Source organism: Penicillium canescens (assembly GCF_028828765.1).
Source record: "Penicillium canescens strain IBT 15451 chromosome Unknown utg000010l_segment0_segment0, whole genome shotgun sequence".
NCBI classification, from domain to species: Eukaryota; Fungi; Ascomycota; class Eurotiomycetes; order Eurotiales; family Aspergillaceae; genus Penicillium; species Penicillium canescens.
Window position 1 is genome coordinate 1,851,668 of NW_026703972.1, and position 12,705 is coordinate 1,864,372.

Genomic DNA, 12,705 nt, shown 5'->3' on the forward strand with positions numbered 1-12,705 from the left:
CAACCACATCGAAAACAATGGCACGGAGGACCGATATGTCACTGGGTATATTCGCGCCGTCCGCCAGTACGCACTCAACGCCCAACGGGGAGACGGCCAGGGGATGGCCAAGGTGCTCGAGGCGTTGACCAAAATCAACATCGACACCGAACGTCTGAACCAGCGAATGGATACCATTGAAAAGACAACGAGCACATTATCGACGGCACTATCTACCCCCGCGGCGAACTCTGCGGCAGCGTGGCGCAACTTCCGGGCCAAAGAATGGCAGCGCGACTTGGCTACGGCTGCGGCTCCTATCACCCGGAGCGGCGGCACATCGTCACCAGGAGTACCGGAAATGGAACTTCGCGAGGACCGAGAGGTCATCGTCAAGGTCGGAATGAACCGCGAGCAAATCCGTGGATTGACACCAAAAGATTTGGTCGAGAGGGCTGAACGACAGAGGGTATCAAATGCCCGTCAGAAGAATTCAGGGGTACTGGCCGGACAGGCTTTCTTTGTCGCTGCTCGAAAATTGCCGTCGGGGGATGTGGCAATGATCGCCAACAGTGCGGCAGGGGCAGAGGTCCTCCGCAAACATGCTGCGTGGCTGAGAGCCTTTGGACCAGGCTCGGTGGTCCAAGAACCGTCATGGGGAGTGGTGGCGTACCATATTCCCGTGAGGTCCATGAAGGTTACTCCGGAGACGATGGCTGACGTTGCGGCTGAGCTGCTCAGGCAGAACAACTGGGGCGAAGGCGCTAAGATTCAGTATCTAGGATGGATGACCCGTCCGGGTGAGAGGCGGAGGGCTCCATCCTGATCGAGTTCACCAGCCCAGTCGTGGCTAATCGCGCGATCATCTCGGGAGTCGTGTGGGGGAAGCAAATTCACAATGCATCACGATTCTGTCGTGAGGGGCGGATAAAGCTATGCAGAAAATGCCAAAAGCCGGGGCATATCCAGTCACACTGTTCCAACTTATTCAAATGCGGTCACTGCGCCAACGGACACCCGACCTGGGAGTGTCCGTCGACGAAGGGGCAAGCGATACCAGTCAAGTGCGCCAACTGTGGTGAAGGGCATCGCCCTACAAGTCGGGAATGTCCGGTGAAGGTTGCAGCGATGAACGAAGCCAAGCAAGCGCTGGCCAACTGCCCTGCATATCACCGCGTTCCTCTGCACCTCCGAGTGACGGCAAGCACTGGCAAAGAAGCAACTTCGACCAGGGCAGACCCCATGGCCACGAATGGACTCGAAGCGTCGATACACGCTCCAGAGGAGCAACGGGGGGAAGAGCCCCGGCGGAACCCCCAGGATGCTGTAATCGACGTGGAGGCTGCAGCAATAGAAGTAGAAACATCACCAGAGGAAAACACTGAGCCTATTCAGCCTACTCAGCTCAAAAGAGGTCCTGGTCGCCCAAAAGGCTCAAGAACGAGGCCAAAGAATCCGAAACCAGCAATGATACCACTAGCATGCCAAGGGTCAACAAGGCTCCAAGCGGCCTCGAAAAGGCGCCGCACAGGCGAGCCGGACGACACCATGGACGAGCAACCAGACGACAATGAATGGCTCAGCATTCAACCCACTCCGGCCGATCTCCCTCAACCTGACACTCCGCAGGATAGCCGGGAACACCGACTTACCCAATTCATTAACGAGTTCACCTCTGTCAACATGGCCGGTAACACGTCCGAGCCTGATGACGAGGACGAACTGGACCCGGAGAGCCCCGAATACCGCAAATTGGTGGTTCTGAAATACAAGCAGCGACAAGCGATACCAATCGGATCTTCTCCGCCGATTTTTACGACGGATGCACCAACAATCGAAGACCCAAATGATGAAGTATGGCACGAGGCCAGCGAACGAAGCGATGACGAACAAACTCATCAATGAAATCGTTTGAGATTCTTCAATACAACGTACACAAATCGTGGCCAGTGATGGCAACGTTCCTCAGAGACAGAAATGTCCTCGCGGCGGACGTCGTCGCGGTGCAGGAGCCATGGAAGAACGAAATGCAACACACAACACACCAACCAGCGACGGCAACATTCCAGCTAATTTACCCACCAAAAGCAGCTGCCGACGGAACAACCCAAGGCCAGGACAATCAAGTCCAAGCCTCGGATCTCTCCCAACCGGGCGTATGCCTGTTTGTGTCTAAAAGGCTTGACCCGAGCACTTGGTCGTGTCAACTCGTCTCACAGGACTACCAGTTACTGAAACTTAGAAAGGCTCATCAGGGCAGAGACTGGACAGATCTCTTCATACACAACATATACAATAGGCCGGGCAGCAATACTCTTAGACATCTGAGAAATGAGCTGTCAAAACGACCTCATGGAGAACACATCATCCTTGGAGATATGAACGCGCATCACCCGAGATGGGGAGGAACAGGGACCAGGCTCGATCAGGAGGCCGAGCAACTCCTAGAAATCGCTAATGAATGGGGACTCGAGTTGACGACCCAACAAGGCAGACCTACCTGGTCTCGAAACGATCAGTCGTCGGTGATTGACCTCACCTTCATCACATTCAACCTGGTCAACAGGCTTATCAATTGCGAGAGGGCGGATGACATCGAACACGCATCCGACCATTTCCCGATCAGGACTGTGCTTGATATTATTACACCCATTGCAGTACAACAGAAGAGAAGAAACTGGAACGCAACCGATGATCAGAAACTCATCCAGAAGATCGAAGGAGGTCTACGGACAGGAGGCCTATACCGGGCAAATCCGCAAAGGATAGAAGCCAAATGCCAGGAGCTGATGGGAGCGATCCAAACAGCAATCGAGGAATCAACCCCATGGGCAAAACCATCCGCGTGGTCGAACCCCGACTTTGACGACGAGTGTAAAGTTGCGGTCAAAGAGGTTCGTCGCCTCCGTCGCAAACATACGAGAACTCAAGACCCCTACGACTGGATGTGCTACTCTGAAGCACGCAACAGAAAAACACGACTCGTCAAGAGAACCTTGTCAAGGGCGCACCGGCGCCGAGTCCAGCAGGTCATTGAAGATGGCCCACAGGGTATGTGGCGATTGGCTAAATGGGCAAGAAACCGAGATGGGGCCTACGAGAAGGGTATCACCCCTTCGCTGAAAATACAGGATCCCCAAATGCCTGGAACTCTCGCAGAAACAGTTGATCAAAAGGCAGAGGCATTCCGGATTGCCTTCTTCCCCAAACCGCCGCCAGCCGATCTATCCGACACGGACTCATTCCAGTACCCACAGCAAATCGAGTTTCCAGCAGTCACCGCTCAAGAGATACAGGAGGCGGTGCGAGGAGCGAAAGCAGGGAAAGCACCCGGAGAAGACGGTATACCAAACTCTCTCTGGCACAAGCTTATCGAGATACCGGTGGTTCTAGCAACAATGGTCCAGTTATTCAACGCATGCATAAACACGGGATACAACCCGTCACATTTCCAGCGCTCAATCACGGTGGTGCTCCGGAAGCAAGGCAAAAGTGACTACCAGCTCGCAAAATCCTACAGACCCGTCGCGTTGCTGAACACGCTCGGAAAGTTTCTGGAGGCAGTTGTCGCGCGACGGATCAGCTACGCAGCAGAAACCAACGGTTTACTCCCACGAACCCATCTAGGCGGACGAAAGGGTATATCCACCGATCATGCTATCCACATTATCATCGACCGAATCAAAACTGCATGGGGAAAGGGCAAGCCAGTGGTATCTCTGCTGATGCTGGACGTGTCCGGAGCGTACGACAATGTCTCCCATGAACGTCTACTACACAACCTCAAGAAACGACGTCTGGGACACTTCGTTCCCTGGGTGAGGGCCTTCTTGACCAACCGAAGCACACGGATCCGCATGCCCGAGGGCACATCCGATCGAATCCTGACACCTACAGGCATCCCTCAAGGATCACCGATCTCACCCATTCTATATCTCATCTACAACGCAGACCTCGTTGAGAACTGCAGCAACGGTGTGACAAGCAACGGGTGGGTCGACGATGTTTGCTTCATGACAAAGGGAGACAGCGAACGCGAAACCATCAAGAAACTCAGAGCGGCATGCCGCAAAGCCGACCAATGGGCCGAGAAACATGCATCAGTTTTTGACCCGAAGAAGTATGCACTCGTGCATTTTGTAAACACCAGGGAAGTCGACCCACAACACACATCGCTTTCTCTACGAGGACACACGGTGACAGCGACGAGGACGGCTGAGCGGTACCTAGGCTATTGGCTGGATCCGGGTCTGGAATTCCACCATCACCGCGAGAAAGCGGTGGCCAAGGCCGGTGTCTCTCTCCACGCACTACGAAGCCTGGCAGGATCAACGTGGGGAGCCTCACTCTATGCAATGCGAAAGATCTACCAAGCGGTGATAATCCCGCAGATGCTCTTTGGGGTTTCCGCGTGGTATCAACCTATGCTCATCAGTCACTCCAAGGCACGCATAATCAGTCGGCCTTTCGTGGCAATCCAGAAGCAGGCAGCATGTCTCATCAGTGGAGCTTTCAGAACTACGGCAGCAGAGGCACTGAATGCAGAGCTTCACCTACCGCCTATTTCTGTTCACATGAATCGACTGGTGAAAGAAACGGCCCTTCGACTACGGACAGGACCAAAGTTCGCTGTCCCGCCAACGATGTTACGTCGACGACCGGCAGATGAGAGAGACTGGGCTGGATGGTCACCGATGGAGGCGCAAGCTTGGAAGGCGGGCGGATGTCTTATGGCTCCCCCGGATACTTTGACGAGGAAATGGGAGAGTCGAAAGGCATTCGTCCTGGCACCATGGCAAGCGCCACCAGAGGTAATCATCGAGGACAGAGAAGCTGCGGTGAACAATCACAACCAGATCCTGATGAAAGACCCAAGAGAAAGACCCTTGATTCTGTACACCGACGGGAGCGGAATTGATGGAAGGATCGGAGCGGCAGCGGTCGTGGACCTTGAGGATCAACATGCTCATAGCCAGATGGGAGATGATAATACGTCCACCGTATATGCGGCAGAGCTTCGAGCCATTGAGATGGCACTTGAAATGGTTCTGGAAAGCACAGAGCCATGGGCTAAGCAGGCGAAAAACGGGGTAGTCATCTTTGTAGACAGCCAAGCAGCGCTGAAGGCGCTGAGACGACCGCGGATGCCGTCAGGACAGGTCTATCTAGCAGGATGCCTCAACCTGATCCGACAACTTGCGGGCAGAAGCATTCGGACAGAACTCAGATGGATTCCTGCGCACCAAGGAGTCATTGGCAACGAGATCGTGGACCAACACGCAAAAGAAGCGGCGCAGGAACAGGACGGGCTGCATAACCCCCTCAACCGAGACATATGTCTCGCAGCCGCAGCGAGACGACGAATTCGCAGAGAAGCGAAGCTGGAGTGGGACAGAACGTGGGCCAAGGAAGCGACCAGTCGTCCGACGAAACGCTTGATTGAAGCACCAACAAAGAAGACGCTGGAATACTGGACGGGCTTGCGCAAAGCGACGACATCGATTCTGATGCAGCTTAGAACTGGGCGAATTGGCCTAGGGGCTTACCTGAATCGTATCAACCGACACGAAACAGCGCGGTGTGATTGCGATCTTGGCAGCCAAACAGTAACACACGTCCTACTGGAATGCCCCTTGCACCAGGACGAGCGAGACTGGATGAGAAGCGCTCTCTCATACCAGGGAGTCGCTCTCCACCGGGACGAACTCCTCACACGACCGGAGGCCCGCACAGTTGTGGCCGAATTCATGGTCAAGACCGGCCTCCTAGGCCAATTTCAGACAGTCGACCCTACGGCTCTGGGCGAGGAAGGGGACGACAAAGGAGCGGAGACAATGATCCCTTAGACAGTGTGACGGAAGAAGAAGGATGGCGCCCATTGGGAGTGCAGTGCCAGGTCCACTGTACTCCCTTGATCCAAGCGAGCGCGCAAGCGGCAGCCGACAAGACTGGACAGTTGGAGAGAAGAGGGCGTGGGAATGGTGTGTTGAAGCGGGGCCCTGGTCCTACCCGCGACCAGGGGTAAATGACGTTCATTTTGGCTTTGTGTTTATCATGTTTGCATCCATGCATTTCTTTTGTTTAGTTTACGTCTTTCGATTCGAGGGCGATTGATCAGAAATTCGCAAGGCGAGTTCCCTGACGGTCGCCCAGTGGGCTGGCGACCACCTTCCAGCTGTCGGCAGGCCTGACAGCACTCCCGCATAGCAGCATATATATAGAGCGAGCTACATCGGGCAAATGAATACATCATCATCATCATCATCATCATCATCATCATCATCATCATCATGGTGCCTGCTCGATACTCTCCTTGACGACTTTCATAGATATCCGCAGTCGCCATGCTGGAGTCCGACTCTCGCGACGCTCAATTAACCACGCAAAATAAGCATCTAATCTAGTGCATGGTTCCCTTTTGAAATCTGCAGGGAAAGAAAATAAAGTGTGCAGAACTGCTCGGCCGAAAAGTCCACACAATATTGCGTTCTTCAGTACCGAAATTAATCCAACGTCGAATCGCTTAATGAGTCCTTCCAACGGGATTCCCCCTTGCAATCTCCGAAGAAACTGCTGACCAAGCAGCTGTTAAAGGCTTAGAGCCACATGGGTGGGCACATTTGAACCTATGTCAAAAACGGCCAAGCTCAGAAAGACCCTCCAGCAAATGAGCTCTCGACATTCGAGTCGTCCTTGTTTCTTCGGCACAAAATACATCCCCTTCCAAATGTTCCTTCCCACTCCACTTTTTCGGGTCCCCTCTCAAAATATATATATCACTTACACTGTAGCCGTGTCACGGGACGACCCCCAACCCTCCGGGTAGGGGGTGTCCCACAGCCATAATGCAATTAACAGCCATAATGCAAATTTTCAATTTCTTCAACTTCTAGCTCACTTTTTAGACGTATAAGGTCCAGAATCCATGAAATAAAGCCCATCAATAGCCTCATTAGCCAATAATGTATCAACCTCCTCATTTTCAAGTGTTTCCTCCAATTCCTTAGCCGCCAAATCGGCCGCCATTTTCTCTGCGTCTTTCCGCCAAGCACGAAGCTTCGACTCATCTTCTTTCTCACACCTTCGCTGTACTAGCCTATTGCCTGAAATCGATGAAAGGGGACTCTTTGTAGCACCCTTCACCCATCGCTTGCTTTTTGTAGGTTTTTTCCCAGGCGTTTTATGGCTAAGGGCGCGCGCAAGACTCATCTCAGCAAGTTCCGCATTGTATAGAGACGATTTTCCGGCATCAATTGCGCGCCGTAGATGCTTCCGAATTTTATGTAAATCAGGATTCGGGTTATCAAGTAGCGGGAAAACTGTCTTCTCCAATTTTTCAATACGCGCATAAGAATTGGGCGGAGAATTGGTCGCTGAACTTGGGAATTCGCGGGTGGGTGACGGCTCGTCGTACATACGTAAGGTCTCTTCGTCCGAATACTGCCCTAAATTACCCAAAACTTGTGTCGGATCTAGTGGCCAGATACCAGTAGATTTAAACGAGGTTTGGATAGTTTTGGACTTTAAGGCGTGGCGTCGGACGGCGTCAATATTGCGGAAAAAATCGCGTTTTTCGTTACTTCCACCCCACGCCACAACCTCAGTATTCGCCATTTTAAACTCATGTTTTAGGCTTAAAAAAGCCTCAGCATCAAGGGGCTGACATATATGAGTCGTGTGAGGTACAAAATACCAAGGAATAATCAGGTTTTCCTTACAAAAATCGAGAAATTCGATAGTTGTATGAGACGTATGATTATCCATTAGCAAAAGCCTCGGTCGCCCACGTCGTACGCGGTTTTTTGTGGCTTCATGAAATGAGCATAGCCATCGGTAAGCAGTCTCACTATCCGTCCAGCCACTAGACGTTAAGTGGATAATTTTGTACGCCGAAGAAGAGGTTGACATATTACTATACTAGTCTTCTATGTAGACGCTACCTTTGACTAGAAACCACGGAAACATCACCCAGCCATCAGCGGCAATACATTCAATGCTAGTAATAGTTTCACCTCGATCTCTAGTAGCAATACTAGCAGTTTGGCGCGTAGAGACGACGTGTTGGTTAAGTCCTTCGCTATTTCGGAAGCCGGTTTCATCCCAATTATAGATCTCATGAGGTTCAAAACCATGCTCACGGTAGAGACACTCAAGCCTATCATACCAATGGCTAATAACTCCAGGGTCCTCAGCTTGAATTCGTAAAGACTCCTTTGATTTTTGGGTAATAAGCTTGATGTGTGGAGGTAGACGCCGTATAAGCCGATAGCTATACATTGAACTAACAACTCTCTCCGAACCCGCTGTTTTCAACAGGCCATTTGCGGCAATTTCAATGTCCTTTGCAGTTGGAGGTGTAGAGCAAGAATTTAGCACTTCGATCCAGCTAATTAATGCATTTTCCTGATTCGAATTCAATGCATTATTGATGGTAGGGCGATCGGAGAGAGATGTCTGTCCGTTTTTGCAACCGCGAAGCTTCGAATAAGACACGCGATAATGGTCCGCAGCCTTACGTAGTGATGAAAATTCTCGCGTAGTATAAACATGTAATGCCTTAGTTAGCAGATCCTCTTCATCACGAGTTTTTTAGGCATTTTTGGTGGTTAGGAATACGCGTAAAGTCGAAAAAGTAGGAAATAGGAAATTTGCAATATGGCTGAGGGACACCCCCATCCTCTCGGATGGGGGTACACGGCTATTTCGGGGTGATCCACTCAACCGTGAGAGCCACCCGTGAATTACTATATAAGTAGCAGTGACTAACAATTGTTTTCATAGCAGAAACCACCACAGCCAAACTGGCCATTGGGACAAGTACAGCAGATCCTGGGTAGCATCAACCCATTTGCATCACGATTAGCTGCTGGACTAGCGGAGACAGCAGAAACCGAGAAGAGAATAACAGGGACAATCCTCATAATGTTCATGATTCTCAAACTAAATCATTTCAGTTTAACAAACACTTTGTGATAGTAAGTAGCAAGAAAAGGCACCTTTAATAAAGCTTGTATGGAATAAGGCGAGAGTTTAGTTCTAGGTTATCGTCAGAACATCATGCGGCAAAAGTAATGCTAATTGGAAATACCTTACCTTTCCAAACTATCCTTGATAGGTTGAGGTAGATGTGAAGAAGAAGATGATATAATGAAGCATTCAAGGTGGAAATTCAAGACTTCATATACCCTGACGGAATACGGCTACGAATGCTCTCAAGGTTGCACTGGAGTCAGCGCTGAGCCAGTGGCCTGGAGAACGGTAATTGGAAAATGGCTTAACCGTTTTAAAGCTGCCTGGCCCTTACAGTACAGTAAAAAGGGACGATTGTCTGTCAGATACTTCGGCGGGGCCGGCTCGTATTCTGCCGTTCGAAGGAAGCCGTACGTTCTCTGGGCACGACGTGGCTGAGCCAGATTGGACAAACAGGAGACGAAGCTTCAAGCTCCTGATAAATAATGGAAATGAACAGCCCCGTTGCAATGCCCCATTGTCCACGCTGCAACTCATATGTTACAATGGCAAACATAGTATGTTGTGCCCTCGATGCCAGTTTCATCCGGCATGGAACTCGCAGTCAGGACTGCCGAGGTGATTTATGCAACTTGTTATGCAACCTAGAACAAAACGCGACACTATCACAAAGGTACGAACTGTGGAATTTCCGGGAGGTTCCAGCCCCGCAAAAGCTTCGAGAAAGCTTGTTAACTTGCACTGGGAAAGGGAAAGGTCCGTTGCTAGCGTTTCATCTCCAGCAGGCTGGCCCGCTGGAAAAGGAGTTACCGGAATTCCGTGGACCCGAATCCCCCGACAACTGGTGGCTGACATTGACGTTAGGCGGCAACTGAAGACCCGAGTAGAGTTAACTTAGCTTAAAGATGCTGACTAAGCGGGAGAACAGGGCGTCCGGACTTACCTCAGTTACCTCAGCCGCCCCCAAAAAGGCGGTGAATTTGGCCATCCACCGCCTGCTGTTTCCAGCGATGCTGACACACCTTTTTTGGGGAACGTCTGAGCTGGGAATTTGGTGGTACCATACAAGTTTCCGGGGTTTTTGCCCGTGTTTATATGGCGAAGTTTCCAGGCGCGTCTTTCAATATTTCCAAGTTTCTCGCGCACCCACGCGAATATTAAGAATCGGGCGACGATGTCTTCTGCATCTTTCTGAGCTGAACCCATTGACACCAAAATTGTATGTATAACTGGAAAGGTGGGTGAGAAATATGTCCTTAAAATACCCGAAGGAACCCTTTCTTAAGCTGTCAAAGCCATTATATGCCCCAAGTATTCCGCCAAAACCTCCATGAAGCATATATTGACATATTTTAATGTATAGTGGCTACATCTGATCCACAATATTAACTCTATCGCGTGAGAATTGACTCCAAACCCGCCTCACGATGCCAGATCGACGCCCATCACGACGGAAGCCTCCTCGGAAATATAACGCGAAACTGAACGACCCCGGAAATGGACAGACACAGTTGGATAACTGGTTGGCCTCTGAGAATAATCGAACTTCTTCAAAGGCTGGAGAGCCTATTGAATTGGGAGTGGAGTACGAGAATGAGGGCGCAACTGTCTTGCTGGAGAAACAACAAGTTGAGAAGAATTCAGTTCTTCAAGCGCAGAAACTGATTCGCGATGCGTCTGAGAAGCGTAAGGATGAACAGGACCAAGCCATCAGACAAGCAATTCGAGAGCTGTATCCCTATTATCCACGTGCGGGTCAGTTGCAAGCATTGAGACAATTGATCTACCTGAGAAAGGACCTTATCCTGATTGCGAAGACGTCATTTGGGAAGAGTATGATATTGCAAGCAGTGTCACTCTTGCTTGATAAGTCTATCACCCTTGTTGTGCTTCCATTGAATCAAATTGGCGTTGAGCAGACCAATTACATCGAGAACATTGGAGGGCGACCTTGTTTCCTAAACAGGGAAACATTCTCATCCGAACTTCTTGACAGGGTACAAGCGGGCAAGTTCACACATGTCCTCGTGAGTCCAGAGCTTGCAATCAGTGACAAGTTCCGTTCAACTGCTATGCATCCAGGTTTCCGAGACCGGCTGGCTCTGGTTGTTGTAGACGAAGCTCATCTTGTGGCTCAATGGGGCAAAGATTTTCGAACGGACTATGCGCGATTGCATCAATTGCGAAGTCTATTCGGCAGTGGCGTCCCCTGGTTTGCATGCTCTGCTACGCTTGATATGAATACATTGCGCGTTGTTATTGAGGGACTTGGGTTTCCAAAGGATGTTGAAATCTTGCGGACATCCGTCAATCGTCCAGAGTTGCTCATTCAAACAGCTTGGATCCCACAAGGCGCGCATAAGAAGGCAACGGCCTTGCGTTTCCTGTTTGACAATGGTCCTTGTCAGCCCATTTTACGACCGTCACGAATCCCAAAGACATTGGTATTCTTTGACTCGAAGAATGATGCATATACTGCCATGGAAAATTGTCGGTATTGGCTGCAGCATAACAAGCAACCAGATGGGGCAAGTGTTCAACATTGCAACTATACCCTCAAAGAGGCAATGGATACGGTGAAGGTCTACCATAGCGACACCGCAAAGGGAGACAAGGAAGCAATGATCAAAGAGCTTCAGAAACCCGGACCGCAATCCAAGCTTCGTGTCCTCATGACCACCGAGGCACTAGCGCTCGGAGTGGACCTCCAGGATATTGATCAAGTTGTCATGTATCGGTTCCCCAAAAACCTACAACCAGCAACGCTCTGGCAACGCGGTGGTCGGGCATCTCGCCTTGGACAGGATGGAAAGATCGTTATTCTCGTTGATCAGTGGATACAGGGGCGTATCAAGAAACGTGCCGTGAAACGCAAGATTCATACAGAAAATGATGATCTAGCGGAAGACAACCCACTGGCCGATTCAGATGATGAAGTCAAAGAAGCAAACCCTGAGAGACCACAGAAAGGTGGACGCTTAAGTCATGAAGAGCGACGTGCTGTGTTGCCTGAATTTTGGTATCTCCTTGCCAATGAGCCTACAGAATGCCTCCGGAAACGGTTCCTGGACTACTTCAATGAACCTGAAGAGTTCAGATGTAATCCTCGGCGTGACCGGTGCTGCAGCAACTGCAATCCTGAGTATCAGCTCAATGATCCAACTCGTTATCTGTATACTGAGCACGGTCCGAGGTCAGGACAGATGGACGAGATAATCATCAACCAGTTAAAATATTGGTCCAAGGAGGTCCTTTCAAGCGCTTTGAACGGAGTGAAGTTCATACCTGATTGCTCAAGCATACTGGCAGAAGAACAATATGTCCATCTTGCGATATATATTGAAAATGCCACCTATTCGGAGCGGGAATATTTCCAGGCAAAGGATCTTCAGACAATATTGGGAATATGGGCTTTGTCGAATCAGCTTGCTGAGGGTCTTGTGGATGTCTTGAAGAATGCATATCAAGCAGCCTTTATGGCCACTATTCAAACCCCTGCAAAGAGGAAGCGTGTGTCGAATGACTCTAGTCAAATGAGTGAATGCAGCAACCTCACATGGTCTTCTGCAGTCACGCCAGAAAGCACCAGTCAACCAACTCCATCTCGGAATATCTCTCCGTGGGTTGATATTAACACGCCATCCCAAGCTTTTATGGACATGCCTCCTCCTTCGGCAACTCCAGTTCCCAAACGCAAGGCCCTCGGTGTGGTATCAGGAAATGGGCGTCGCGTGATGAAGGGTGGAGAAGACCTAG